Source organism: Protopterus annectens, chromosome 5.part0, assembly GCF_019279795.1.
Source record: "Protopterus annectens isolate FY-2018-M chromosome 5.part0, PAN1.0, whole genome shotgun sequence".
Taxonomy (NCBI): Eukaryota; Metazoa; Chordata; order Ceratodontiformes; family Protopteridae; genus Protopterus; species Protopterus annectens.
The window spans coordinates 1,288,232,719-1,288,249,137 of NC_056735.1; positions in this window are offsets into that span (position 1 = coordinate 1,288,232,719).

Consider the following 16,419-nt stretch of genomic DNA (forward strand, 5'->3'; position numbering starts at 1 on the left):
GATTACAGGTACTAGGAGTTCACCATCCTCAAAAATCGAACCATGGCCCGACTTCTAGTGGCGCATGGTAGACACGGACACCCTTTCCGAAAGTGCCTGGTTAGCACATGGACCTATGCTCAAGACTGCACCTCCCACTGGAAAGGTCCTGCATGAGTTACTTCACCTCGCCAGCTGTAGGAGGTCTATACAACCATACCATTTTATTCATATGTAACTTACCGGACCAGGTTTATGGGCGCAATTCACACTGCTGAAAAATTTGGCAGATAATTCGGGCCTTATTACACTAGCACTCCAACGGGTTGGTTGGCTACACATCCTGTCACAACTCATCTTGCGTTCCTAGCAACTTGGGTAGCCCTTCGCCTCCCCAGAAGCCTTGGAGTCGTTCTGTGATGAGAACTGTCATGGTTGATTTTCTCATAGGGCTACAAATCTGGGTATTCCTTGGAGCAAAATGCCTGAGTGGCTACCGCAGATTGAGCCCAATGCCAGCCTCCCAGTGCCGGCTATGTTATACGCGCAACTCCCCACCTCTTGCCCATTCCCCTTTACAGCAGCTACCATGGACCTGGCCCTGCAGGTTGTTCTGGCGGAACCGCTTGCTGGACAGCTCGCTACCTTCAGGGGTACAACTGGGGTTTATCAGCCAACAGGATTTTGTCACCTCTGAGATACTCATGACCCTGGTCACGCCTCAGCCCTAAGATCCAGTCCTGGCCCTTGTTAATCGATGCTACCACCCTGAGTATTACAATGACCACATTTCTAGAGTTGTGGAAGTCGGTCCTTCTGCAAAGAGATTGCCTAATGCTGTTCTTCTCGCCTAAATGGTAGACCCCAAGGACTTAATTACATATATTAAGGTGGTCCGCTCAATTGGATCATGCAGGATTGCATCAGCATCCGTCTGTTTACATCGTTGATTGGCTCATCCTTATGTACCATCGGCACTGCTCATACAGAAGCTTATGAGGCTGGTTCCCACAAGATTTGCTAGGCGGTCTAATGTCCATGATTGTTTCGATAGCTTTCCATTCACGCTTGCTCCTATACCTGGTCTGCGAGCACTCGTGCGCATTAAATTCCCGGCCGGAGCGCAGCCCATTATTTCACAAGTGCTGAGTTCTCTCCAGGCTATTGGCCGAATTCTGTGGTTCACACTGGTGAGCATCTCTATAGCTACTATGACGGTCCCCCGTACGCCCTACATCCATTATGGAGACTACTTACAGGACCTCCCTGGGCTTCACCGCCTGGCCATGGCGCGTTTTCCAGACGATTTACCCATGGCATGGCCAGACCCCTGCCTTCATAACGTTGGGCTGATGCCTCATTGTAACCACCTGCACTCACCCACCGAGGTGCTAGACACTCCGTCAATTCACCAGTTCAATTGATGCCCCACCTCCCCCAATGCTCAACGCGTGGACCTTGGTTATACCCTACTGAGTCATCAGGTACTGCAAGGAGGCCACGGGCATTTTTTTATGGTGCCCCATGGCTACCGTTTCTCCAACTGTCCTCCGTCGACTTAACTTATTGTGCGGTCAGGTGTTGCATGTTCATACACCCAATTAAACCAGCTATGGGGCACGTGTTCGCTTAGCAATAAGCATCAGTGCTGGCTCTCATTAAATTCGGGACGCCTTGCCCAATCCGCTCAGCTCGGCACTCATTGGAGCTATTTATTTAATCATGGTTTAAAAACTAGCATGTCGGGCGCCACACTATTCTACCCACTGGGCTTGTACAACACTGCTCACTCATCTCCATTACTCATGTCACACATACAAACTGTATATGTTGTTCTTCATAACCTCAGATTCCTATCTCAATTCTGGTATCATTCAGGCGGTGCGGTAAAATTGATAGGCTTTTACAGGAATTACTCATAAGCTTCACTGACATTGGTTCAGCCCGAGGTCGGCTAACTCGTTTTAAAAGTTATTTAGTTTTCATTTTTTTTAACTGACTGCCGCTAATTCCCATTTAGTACTGGCTAATAGGCAGCTAAGCGAGTGCCTGGCATCCTGTACAGGGACAGCTCCTAAGGGTACAATTGGTGCTTATTTTGTTCAAGGCTAGGGGTCTGGGCAAATCCACTCATTTTTATTTCCTCGTATCGGAACCTGATAGGGCTTAATCGCAGGTATCTGGGCGCCCATACGGGGAAGTAGCCTTCGGGTACGTACCACTAGCTCCGTGCAGACGCTAGTGATCTTGACGGCGTGTTTTGAGGGTACTAATGGGGGTTCTTAAAGCTTTCCAAACATTGGTTGAAATGCCCATTTAGCCTTGTGGGTGCTTCGTTTTGCCAGTGGGATTAGCCCCTACTCCAGATTTCTCAATGGTGTCGAACACTGAGAATAGGTTACGGCCTCCGCGAAGCTTCTAGTACTAGACGGCGTCATTTAGCTTGTCGCAATACTTATTGCGGACTAGCATGACATTTCGATTTAGGCGTTAGCTGATCACCTATTCGCCTTCTAGCTCACTTTGGGCAACCCTACACAGGCGCTGGCTACCAAACAGTGCTCACCTACGGGCAGTTAATGCACCTACAGCACGTGTAAACATTGGCGTGTTTATTCCATACTCATTTCAAGGGCCGGTTTACTCTATTTTTTATTTCCCTGGCACCTACAGATCTGTTCCAAATGCTTATCGGTAAGACCTTTTATCCGGCTCGGCGGTTAAACGGGGCTGCGGATAGTCCTGTACTAGCAGACTACAGTTTCCTATGTGGCGGTAAAGAGCATTAGACTTATTATCAGGTTGGTGATAGGAATGTTACTTACATCAATATACATTTTCATTTTTATTCATACACATTCATATCTGGCTCTGTTCATTACATCATCCTGCTACATTTAGCTTATATAAATACTCTAGTTAGTAACGGGAGGACCCGGTATGTTGATCATCAGCGGGGACTTTTAGGGCATTAGATCATACACAGTTGACGCTCAACGCATAAAAGTATTTTGCCAGTAGGCTCTGGGGGAAAGGATAACATATATCTCATAGCATTTCCTGTAGCCGACACACATTCCAGCATGATCCCGTGACTTTTGGCATAGATAGGTATGGTGGTGGCGGACCTGCTTCACCCAGTCCTGGTTCTCCTGTCACATTCATTCACTGTACTGCTATACTTTATTCAGGAGTTATTACTACTTTATTGGTGGATTCATACCTCTTTCTCACATCTCTTGTTTGTTTTATTTTACAATTCATGGCACTTAATTCAGGCTTTATTGACATGTTTTACTGTAGTTATAACAATTTTTCCACAGTCTCACTTCTGTCATGTTTCAGCTGTATTTCAGGGATATATTTCACACATGCCCCCTACTTTATTTCAGCTTCTGCAGCTGTAATTTTCACCTGCTGCAGGTTATGTACTATTATACAGGTGGACATCTTTATTTCAGACTTGTTTCATTTATGTGGATTACAGGCTGCATCATACTTCTTCCATTAACAGTACTTTTGCAAACTTGCAGCTCATACAACTGTGGATCATTTTTGCACATTTTATTAATTTGACTACACTGCCTTTTGCAACTGTCATACTTATATATTTATTTACAGTTACAGCTCGTTGTGCTAGGATTATCTGAATTATAAAACACGACCTTAAATCGGTCCTGGGCGCTAGAACTACAATTTAGCGCAGCCTTTCGTGGCTCATACGGTTACTCAAGTGGACGTGTACAAACGGACACCTGCAGCTGTAATATAAATAAAGTAATATTCAGCCGGAATCAATACCCTCTCAATATCAGCTAGGTTAATTTCTCTTGTTACTTAACATAATTAAATGTAACTTTTTCTTACTTCCTATTAAGTGGGAAGCATTGGGCATTTATGCGGGCCGAATTCCTGGATATAGAAACAACACCAAATGGTTCAGTTGGTCCTGCTTCTTCAGGTCCATGGTGGTGACCACGGACCTTATGCCTTCTACTTTTATCCAGGGTCCCATCCCCAAAGAGTATTTACCCCTGTCGCACTGGTGAGCAATCATTGATGTCCAACACGTGTGACGCTTCCTTCAGTGCCCTATATGCTACAGGACCTGTGCATGAGTTGGGGTACTCCAATGATTTTATAGTACGATGGACAAGGAAATTAGCAAACCATAAAATTTGGACTCCTCAACATGGGGGCCCGCACCCTAGGGTGTGCTTCGGCTCTGGGCAGCCGCAATCCCAACACTGTCACCTACTAGCATTGGACTTCATTAAAGGGGCAGCCTTGGTACAGGTCAAAGTGTGTCAATTCCCTACAATAGTTATGCTGTATTCCCCACCTGGGGGCTTAAAGCTCTATACCATGCTTTCCTTTCTCCCCGCACGGAAACAGTACTATCTGGAGATTGTATCTACTTGAAGCATTGTATCAACACCTACAAACCTGCTTTGTCATGGGCCTTCAGCAGCCTTTCTCATTATATATATTTATGCATTTCTATAGAGTGTAGCAAATTGCTGGTCGGCATGCATTAGTGGTTCAGTGCACTTGGTGACAGCATGGTATAGTATCCCTTTGTCAAGTGTTCTTAGCACACATCTTCGGCCAACTACTGCTTTAGCTATATTTCATGGCTTGGCCAGCAGACTTTTCACACAGGGCTATGGAGTGCGTCCGTCCATCTGCGCATAGTATATGGATTAATGTCCTATTAGGGTGACTTTCTTTTAATACGCCTTATGTCAATATTTGAGGTTCCAGTTGAGCTTGTTTGGAAAGGGTGGTGATCGCAAGCTATCCCACAAAGACACTAGGAGCTTCTTACCGCTGGTTTGCTAACGAGTCCCCATTTTGGTCTATGTCATACGGCTACGATATATTTCGCCTCAGGAATCCTGAGTTCAGGCCTTAGTAGGCCGATTTAAAGAGGCCAGCTCACCTGTAATGATCAACGCGTGTTACATTTACCATCTGAAAACAAAATAAATCTTTCCGAAGATCTTTAACAAATCAGATCAGTTCCTTACACACATTTAAATCACTGTGTAAATGGGCCCCAGTGGCCTGTTGTAGCTGCTCACCTTGCAACTAATGAGGAATACTCATTTTAAACCTGTTAAAACACTTACATTAGATATCAGGAACTGCCACAGTAGGCACATGAGTACTCAGACCAATACTTGTTAAGGACTCGTGTACCGCTCAGGACTATCCAGGCACATCTGACATCTTTTTTAATATTATCTCACATTAGTTCAAAATATGGCACCATTAATATACTCATTATTTACATAAAATATGCAAATTTTATGGTTATATTTGCTCCTAAGGACAGGGAATGTTGCCTCAGTTTATTTCACTAAAAATAAAATTGATGTTGTCGGGGTAAATTGGGGAACCATTGAGCTAGCTCTGCCCCTAGTGATGGCATGATATCAATGCATCGTGCTCTTCCAGCCGATGTCTCTAAAACGGACTGGGTATTCAGCTTCTTGGCTTACTTTGCATATTTAGTTCTTATATGCTTAAACTAAGATCGCCAAAGGATGTTGCAAAAATCAACTTACCTTAAGTTGGTAATAAGCTTTTAACATGGAAGCCCACCAAAGGAATCCCGGGCAGACACGGAACAAACGAATTATAGATTCTCACGAAAAGCAGATGTCAAAATGAAGCTTTTTTTTTTTTCACGTTTAGTTTCATGTATGTTAACGTCTAAAAAATATATAAGATGTTCATTTTCCTTTGCAGTATATTTTATGTTACATGACATCTGTAGGTACACAAAGAGCATGTGTGTTGTGTTTATTAACCAAAATCATTTCAATACTGGGAATTGCGTCATGGTAGGTTGGTCACTTCTTCTTGGCACTTTTCTACCTTCTCTAAGTTATATAGTGTCCTGGCTTGCAGATTGATGTTTGGCAGATACTCGCCACCGGGAGCATCGTATCACCTTACCTAGAATGTTTAAACATAAAACACATGGAACCTGACAGCATTGAACCATGTGGGCTGGGTCATTGGTGGTAGGTGTGAAAGCATGATTCTAGGCAAATTTGCCTATAACTTGGTCTTAAAACAGCCTGCATGACATGCTGGCGTCAAACGGCATCAATAAAAACTCCTTCGACCTTGGTACCGGGCAAAGGCCTAGCGCTAGTTAGGTAAGAGCCGCTTTTTGGGTAAGGGCAGCTTTACACATGAAGATTTCGCGAACTCAGGGAGGCAAAATTTCTTCACTTGGGCTCAGGCAATAAAGCGTTCCAGTTAGAAAAAAAAACATAAAATGCATGGGCAAAAATACGTTTCATTAACCATTGCAGTCATTTCCCCTCTTTAGGTAACAACATCACAATTCTTTAACCACCCATAGGCTGTACAAGCTACTTTTCATCTATTGGATACAAAGTGTGAACAAATTTGAAAGTCAAACCGCGGACTTCAGGATGCTGGATTTCTCATTTATTTTTATACTTGTGACAATTTTCTCTCAGCACATAATTTTGTTGCACCTTTTACCCAAATTTTACCAGGCCTAAATCCTGCGAAAACTAGTCCCAAGTTACTTGGAATTTCGAGGTGATTGGACGGAGCTTTTCTCCAGGGTCTCTAAAATGAATTAATATGCTGGAGAATAACGCTGTACTAACGAATGAGGGCTGATTTCTGCATAGTTTGTACGATGTCCAAGTGGACTATCCTAAAAGAAGGGACTATAGACCACCTAGAATGGATGCAAGTTAGTTTGTAGATCGCTGACTAATGGAAAGCTGCCTCGTGCTAGTGAGAATAGAAGCAACTTGAAAATACTAGGGTCGTTGATAGTCCCACACAGAGACAGGTTGAGTCATTGTCCCAGGAGACATGTACAAAAGCATTTAGTCTGGGTAAGCTGTAACATTTAAACTAATGGGCTGTGAATTAAACCTTACAAAGAATGGTAAGGTCATTCCATTCCTGATGAGTATTAATGCTCCCAGGGAAAAATGGATTCCCTCGGGACTGTGCAAACTACCATTTGAAAAAGTGAATAAACTAAAGGTGGCAACCTTAAGACCTTCAAGCACAGGACTCCTGCTTGGGTGATGAGTGGCATTAGTTGGCAGAATGGCCGAATGTTCATATGGATAGCTATGGGGTTGCTTTGGCCCTTTCCCCTGTTTATTAATGGGGTCAAACAACACTGGATTTTGCCTTCAGATTGCTAAACCCTTAACCAATGGGATAGCCCGCGTTGATTGAGGATTCCCCTGAATTCAGGGTGGGTCAGAAGGCTCAGTGTACTGTGGTACTGCCACCAATGACAGTGCACAATATTAAGGACTTCAAATATTGTACATATACATTGATCGCTTTTAATACGATATAGAGAAACAACTGCAGCATCATTATTTTCTTTCAGATTAATCTTTGGAAAGGAACAGAAGATACTCAACCTAAATAGGTTTCTTAAACCCCAATGATGGTAGCATGATTATTGTTGACAAAGTCCTACTGAACAGCCAGGAGTAAAAATCTTAAAAGTTAATGGCTCAGAAAACAGGGTCTGACCTAAGAAGTAGTTACGGTGTCCGAAAGGCGCAAATGGTCGAAGGAGAGCCTTGTAAACATGTCGCGAGGTTTATCGACGTTTACCAAAATGTCGACCTCTGCCTGTAGAGGAACCTCGGGATAAGGGGAGAGGCGCATAATCCAAGACTTGGGGATCATCTCAGTGTAATAGCCCAGCTCATAGGCGCCGCTTTCAGCATGGACACCAGGTGCTGTTAGAATACCCCTCTAATTACACTGGGGACATCCATATTAATTCTGCAAGAATACCCGGTATATTAGTGAGCCTCAGAAGCTCTATCTTTGGGAAGGCAAGCATATCCAATTAAATGCGTAGTGCTGCCAGCTTCCTTTGACCTGCAGTTCTTACTATTCCTGCCCAAAAGAGGTAAAAAAAAAACCCAGTGGACATCAGGTCCTGAAAGACTTAATTCACACCTATGGAGTCCCATGAAATCAGACATCAAACTAACAAATTTTGAGTATGAAAAGCAAATGAGGTGAATGTAGGTAAGCACATGCCTTGAGGGAATAGCCTCTAAAAAAAGTTTGGGGAGGAGCTTTATTCATTTGACCTAGAAAACAGGCATCTTCTCAAAGTGACCATTAACAATAGCAGAATGTAGGCTGCCAATTACTAACCAAATACATTTGATGTGACAATTGGCATTAAGATTACAAACTCAACTCCAGGTATGGCATTTTGCCTCAGCAGGAATTCAACTTCTCTAATCAGAAAAGCAAGTGAGGGTGCACGTTCCAGAGCTATCCTGCTGCAATTGTAATGACAAATATATGGCCATTGGCATGACCGGATGGGCTAAATTGGGGTTGCTGCAAAATTATAAAAATAAGTTTTACGCTTTTAAAATTTTTTTTTGGAGCCATCCAGTAAATCGGCTCTATAGACATGTTGTGCACTATTTAATGCGACTTGTGGCTCCGGTTTAAAATTTGGGATCATGAAAATAAAAAAAAGTTGGAAATAAGCTTTAACCAAATCAGCATTTTGCCATATAGTCAATGGCATGCATAAGACAACAACAGGAATAGTGGTTGCTAAGGGGGGCAGGATTTAAGGCTGTCAGTGTAAGTAGTTTGTGGTAACATGGTATTGACGTGCATTTTTACAAGCAGTGCAACATTCACGTTTTTCCCACTATAGCCCATGACACTGGAAAGTCACAGAACCTGATGGCCTCTGCAATGTTCACCCTGTTGGAATACACTCCCAGTCACTGGCGGCAGTAGGTGCCATATTAGCCATGCGGGTGATAGGCGTGAGGTTAAAGGTGCATGGACAGCCCTACATATGGGTGACTAAAGCTGCACATTCGTATGCAAGCATTGAGCTATTATGTTGCCCTTAGCTACAGCTACAGGTCTATACTGCCTAGTGTTTACATGCCTATTTGGTGTACTACAATGGTAAAACAGAAATAGCAGTCTGTTCAAAATATGTGGCATGCAGCTTAAAAGCAATGGGGAAAACAGCAGTAGGAGCAATCAGGAACAAGCATAGCTGGCATGTGTATCAGAATCAGCCAACACAGAATACACACCAAACTAGCAAACACCTTCAGTCTGTTTTACAAACTCCACCAGTCATGACAGAAATTTTACCTGACAAACCACAAAATGTTAGCTGCTGTTTCATACATCAATATTGGAAGTGATGGTGTTAACAACATGATGAAACCCAGTGTAACCTACCAGCCATGACTAAGCACAGTATTTGACAAACTGAGCCATCACACACAGAACCAACAGAGGGAACCATCCAGTGGATACCAGAATAATACTATAAAACTTCCAGCCAACTGGGATATCTGTAATACAGTGCATCCAGGGTACTCCACATCCTGGATTATGTCACAAGGAGAGCACATTATTCTAACACCATGTAGACCACATGTGTCTCCCACCAAATAGCAGAATACTGATGTGCATAGACGCATGACACATCAGCACATAAAGAGGGTCTCATAAACCACATTTCCCATCAACTGACAGTGTATGATGCCCAGATCTTGAATGTGCAATCTGGTGCCCTAAGACTCACATCCATATGACAGCTGTATCATGTCCCATATACAGTGGTGTATGCACTGAGCTAATGACACATCAGAAATGCACACACACCTAAACAAGAACTCAATGAGGCACACAACCAGCAGCTTGACTTTGGTAGGTAATGCTCATGATCAGCTGATGGCCTGTGCACGAATTGGAGTCCTCCACTTACTAATTGCATGTGGAACACCTGTGGTATCATTCCTGTAGCCAATTGCATGGAAACATACTCCTATAAGTAAGCAGTGCAAGAGGGTGTTGGCCCTTCTCCCTCACTGTGAGCAGGACTTCATGTGGGTATGTGACAAACGGCATCACAGAGGGTAGTTGGAAATACCTCTTACAACAAGCACTGTGGAGACAGGCCAAAAAACTGGAAGGGAATGTTCCATACATGGGGGCAGAATGTAAGTATTGCTGTTCTACATTTGAAGTAATGTTGGTTTAACAGGGTTTGTGTGGATATGGCTATTCTGCATGATTTAAAGTCAGGCATGACAGTGTTATGTGGTTGAGAAAACTCTCACCTGTAGTGCTATCTGCAGACTGGTCAGAGTTTGAAGCCTGAGATTTGGTGTGTTACTCACACATTTTCTGTCTTCATAAATGCAGTAGCATACTCTGATTATTGTACTCAGGAAATGGTAACATCCATGTGTGTTATTGACTTCATATCACTCAGAAGAGATATATCACAACAGACCCTGTTACACCAGCAATGGTCTCAGTTTATAAGTGCAATATGTCAATATTGGCCCTGTGTTTTTGCCACTGTCCCCCAAGTCTGTCATCTTTTGTTCATATGTCATGCAGTAAGAGGTGGATGTGTAAAGTATACCATTATTTAATGACATAATTCCTGATATCAAGCCAGTGATATATCAGACTGCCAGACATGTAATGTATAGGAGGCCTAATAGTTGAGGACAAAATCTGGATATTCTGTGGTAGTCTGTACAGTAGTGAGGTCTGTGTACTTATGGTGATTGTTGACAGAGTGTCTGTATTATATGTTGAGATCGGTCGTGGGTATGCACTTTCACACTGGTGCCTGTTACTCCATGCTGTTACACGCCTGTAGTGCTTGCTATATTTGCAATTACATGTGTATTCCCCCATAGGTAAATTGGGTTAGTGTTGTGGCAGTCTTCCTGTAGTGTAGACAGTGCCTAATGACATGCCTAGCAGAGCAGTGTATTTATCCTAGTATGAAGTTATGTACAGATATTTGTCAGATGTACTGTTGCCTGGCCACCATAATGTTGTGTATTTCTGACAAAGCCGTGGGCTGGTGTGAAGATGTATGTCACTAACTAGTGTGAAGCATGTGGCTTGGGATCTTTGCTCCTCCAGTTAATATGTGTTAAGACAGACAGGAGGGTGTGAATATATCAACTGTGTGAGCTTATCTAGTCCAGTATTTCTGATATATCCCCATTTTCATGGCTCTAAACATCCCCTTTGTCAGGCTTGTTCCATATTTCTTGACTAAGGTGTTCTGTGTATACCTCCTGACTGACAAGATTGTTTGACTGTCCATGTTTATTGCTCATATTGCTTCTGTATTCCATAGGATCATTACTGTGATTTGTGTGGTACTTCACTATGATGATTTTATGATGTCTGTCAGCAACTGATGGCGTACATGTCAGTTTCAGAAGAACCTTTCTTCACAACATGTATGTTGGCACGACCCTTGTCACTGTAGCAACATTCTACATTTATAACTGCAATGCATACATTACGCTCCCTTGCCCTAACAGGTTGAGAGTTATGGTGCTGAGGTATGACTCCACTACATGTTATATATATATATATATATATATATATATATATATATATATATATATATATATGTGTATGAATATGTATATACATATATATATATATATATATATATATATATATATATATATATATATATATGTATAAACATATATCTATATTCTTTTATGTGCAAACATGACTGTTGTATATACCTTCTCAGATGTATCCCATCATATTAATCTGACGTGTATATTTACATTATAAGAACATGACTGATTCAACACCTTTTTCCCTTACAAGTACTAAACAATTGTAGTAGTCAGAGCAGTTGTTCACTGCTATTCAGTATGTGTTCTGAATGATACATTTGAAAAACAACACACCTTGTCACAGCTCAGATGGCTTAGTGGTTAATTGCTGTGACTCTAGTGTCCAGGGTCCTGGGTTCAAGCCCTGCATGGGCTATTTATTTTGTTGCTAGGCAGAACAAGGACTGTTGGATACATAGTGGTTAAGGCAGTTTTGAGCAGCTTTAAGTGGGTTTGTGCAATGGTAAGTGGTGCTAATGTACAGTTAAATGAAAAGGTGCTTACACCGTGTAGCCTTCGCTTACCAGTGCACAAATCTGCTTAGCATTTACATTTAAGTAATTCTTACACCTGCTAAGCATAGCTCAGCTCTAGTAACCAGTGATCACATTCGCGTCTGATAAAATAGCAGGGTAATGACATCTTTAATTAGTGTGTTTAATTCCATGTACATAACATGCTTCTATGTGCTGTCATTACAGTAGCAAGTGGTGTGAGTATACTGTAAGGAACACACGAGTATACATGGGCAGTGCCACAATCTTTTCTCTTTGTATGTGTTTCATACTTGGATAGTACCCCAGGTTATATGCAGTCACACATGCATGTATTGCATCATTACATTACTACTTTTACCAGTGCTTTTCCAAGTAAGATTAGATTTCAAATTGTAGTACTGGAACCATACACCCCTGCATGCAAAGCTGGACTCTGTGTACTGACTATCATGTTCTTGATGTTTGACCTATATGTTTTTATGCATCTCCTATTAGATATTGATCTGATATGTTGATATTAACTGTAGACTACTATGTTTTTAGGACATGTCATTGAGGACTGCTGTCATGTAGTAATGACATACCAGACGTATATCTGCCAGAATATTTATCCTAATGCATAACCTGTTGGCTAGCTACTTTCTGTCTGTCCTCTGTACAGATGTACAGATGTTAGGTATTCATCTTGGCTGCTTACAGGCAATCATTGATTGACTGACACTTACATGTTTGCCCAGCTGTCTTATGAATTCCACAGCTAGGAAACCCCACTCTGTATGCACCACATGCCATGGATACCGCAAACAGACTACCACATTCAACATAACATGTTTGGGTACAGGTCCCTAACCCAGACACTGGCCATGTTATGCAATATATGTTGCATACATGTCAGTTGGAGCACCTCACTGGCCCTCTGCAAGAGAAAATCAGAGGAGTGGATGTTGAATGTAACTGTCATCCTGGGGATCACTCATGTGGCATCAGTTGATAGATGGCCTGCTGACAAATGTCAGATAGCACGGTACCAGTGTACTTACATGCCTTTCTCTTCTCATCTCTCCATGGACATTAGCCTGGTATACACCTAGGAACACCTGCACCTATGGACCTCAGTACTGGGAAATGTGTGTGTGTGTGTGTGTGTGTGTGTGTGTGTGTGTGTGTGTGTGTGTGTGTGTGCGTGTGTGTGTGTGTGTGTGTGTGTGTGTGTGTGTGTGTGTGTGTGTGTGCATTACTGAGTATAACAGTATCTATATATTTGTAAACTTGTAGTTGAATATCCTCTGAGGGCCTTCTCACCCACTAGACCCCACCCCCATTGCTTTACTTAGAAACAGCTGCTGCTGTAATTCACATTAAATGCACCTTGTTGCACTCTTCAGCCTATGGGGTACCTGGAGCTTGCAGTACCAGCATACCACTGTTCTACAAATGGGTAGATAAGCGTGGGTTATCCTTTGAGTCCTGGCAAATGAGGGTATATGTGTGTGTGTGTGTGTGTGTGTGTGTGTGTGTGTGTGTGTGTGTGTGTGTGAATGTGTGTAATTGTGTGTAACTGTGCATATTTGTAGGAGACAGAATTCTGAGGCCACATTCTCCAAATACAATAAACTTTGCCATACATTATAAGGGACGGTGATATTGCTGACATTAGGAGAGCCATGACAAGACCTCACCCTACTATCCCTATGGCATGTGCAATAAATGCATATCCCTGTAGTAGCATTAATTAGATAGACAAGGGTGTGTATTGTACTCCTGGTCAATGTGTGATTGTGGGTATGTCAGAGCATTATCATGGGTTTCAGTGAGTGCAATATCCAATGAGGGGTGTGGGTGCTGAGTATATTGTCTTTACACCATAGTACCCCCAGTACATGTCCCAAGGTCCACTTTATGAGGACCGCTGTCACCATCAACCATACAGGTAACTGATTACACTGTCCCGCTCAATGATGCATGTGCTGTGTGCAGAAACTCCAACAGTATGGACTCACTGACAAGGTAGTTAGCACTGCTAAACCCAGGTCTGTTAAATTTGTATATGACAGTATGTCATACTATGTATTGTTCATTAGCACCCAGTACATCCTCCATTACCATACTGTACAAAGTCTGGTGATATTCTTCACTTAACAGGAAACTCGGGACACACCTCATCCTAAAACTTCAGTGGTGTGTGCAATTAAGGTCAAACACATTAGTAGCAATAAGTACGTAGATAGGGGTTCTACTCTCAGTGTTGTCAAGTAAGTGTGTATGTATGTGAAGGGATCTACTTTGGTTTGCAGAAAATATATGTCCCAGGAGATCATTTGTCTGAGAACTAACTGGCAAAAGGTAAAATGTCAAAGGAATCATCTTGTGGAAATTCATTCCATTGAAACTAGTAGTGGATGTGCAAATGCCCTCTTCCCCACTGTACAGCTGTACAGTGATACTGGAGTTGGTTTATATAGTTGGGTGTGGTTGTTGTGGGCACAGCCACCCACATTGGGCTTATTGTTGTGTGTATTCCCCCACTTAGTCTGCTGTTATACTGTACAGTTTATGTTAACAGGTTAAGTAGTTGTTAATCATACTATGTGTGGTTCTATGCCACCCCACACCTTCCAAAGTGGGGGGGGGGGTGCCACCCACACCAGCACACCTAGGTTTACCAACTCGAGGATTACAGCATATTGGGGAAGAAGATATATACCCTGCCAGTACCATTGTCAATGACATTAAACTGACAGACTGATTATTTAGTGATGTGATGTTTTGGCTATTTGGTCTTGTTAGAATTACATAGGCCAAAATGAGTTCACTGCAAAATTAAGTACATCCATGTGTACAGTATTCTCTGTGTATTGCATCAACACCAAAGCCTCTGTGTGTGTGTGTGTGGGGGGGGGTGCGGGTGTGTGTGTTTGTGTGTGTGTGTGTGTGTGTGTGTGTGTGTGTGTTATTCACAAACATTTGGTGTGTGCCACCCAGTACACTTACCATTTTCCACTGTAGAAGAGCTGCTGACATCAGCCACCATGCATTCACCTGTATACACCCCTCAGACCTATTAGCCATGTGGCACATGCAGTAACTGTTATACAGACATGTTACTTGTATTCAGCTGTACCCAGGATATGACACAGTCAATGTGTCATGACAGTGCCATACCCCTTGTAGGAAAGGACAGCAGACCAACATCATGCTGACATATAGACACCTACAACACAAACAGACTACATTATGGAGACCACAATTAGTCAGTGTTAATAACAGCTATAATGCATCATGGCTGGACAGCTACACACCCTAACATGTAAGCATTAAACATTCCAGCTGAAAACATGTTAAACAGCATTACATTCCTCAACCTTAGTACATTCACCCTGTGCATTAGAACCGTATTAGCATCTCCCTGCATTGATTGTATGGATGACAGGAATGTGGCACAGGTATCATCATATGCACAGGGTGTGTTTTGGGTTTGCCAGAGGCCTAGGCTGAGCCATTTGGTTGACATCATGTGTGTGTGTTAGGGGGTTGCTTATAAATCGGGCTGTGCAGATGTGGTGTGTGTAGGTATGGAGGTGCCCTAGCTGTGTTGGTGAATGTGTGTGTGTGTGTGTGTGTGTGTGTGTGTGTGTGTGTGTGTGTGTGTGTGTGTGTGTTTATGCACACAGTTCTGCCATTTGGCTGCCCTATACAGGAGTTTGTTGGACAGTTGCAGGCCGCACTTGGCAGGCTGTAAAGTTCATCGTCTCTGGCCATGGACATGGGAACTGTGCCTGCCAGTGGTTCCACAGGCACTACAGGTAGAAGCTCAGATATGGTACTCTCCCCTGATGATGACAATTGTCTTCTGGATCCGCTTCTCTGTTGGGACTGGCCAGGACTACGTGCACATGACCTGCATTGTGGTGTAGACAGCAACCCCCTACAGTGCTGGTGCTGGTACTGCCACTACAGGAGTGGCTGTGAGTTGTTGCACGTCTATGTAGAGTTCCACCTGTTGGTGCTGCTGACCTACATCCACATGATGCCCTACTCCCACCACAAACTCTAACACAGACACCACACAGTCGAGAATTACCACCATCACACCCAACCATCTATCCAGGACCTCTGCAAAATAACAGTGGGCACCTGCTAGATCATGAATGTTGTCAAGTACAGCAGAATGAGTAGCCCTCTGGAGCCTCAGACTCTGTCTGGTGTAACATTCCATATGTCCCTGTGCCTCCATGCCAGCCTAAAACATGCGTCTGGTCACACCTGCTATGGCACTTCTTCCAGGGGCATATGATGGCCAGCAGCCCTCCTACGAGCATCCCCATACATCTGTCTCTGTGGTACCTGACTGGTCATCCAGCTATGGCTGCTGTGTACAGACACACTTACCATAGTCCCCACACTATCCTGTCCCATGCCACTACTCACCAACTGTCCCTCATCTATGGCCACTGGTG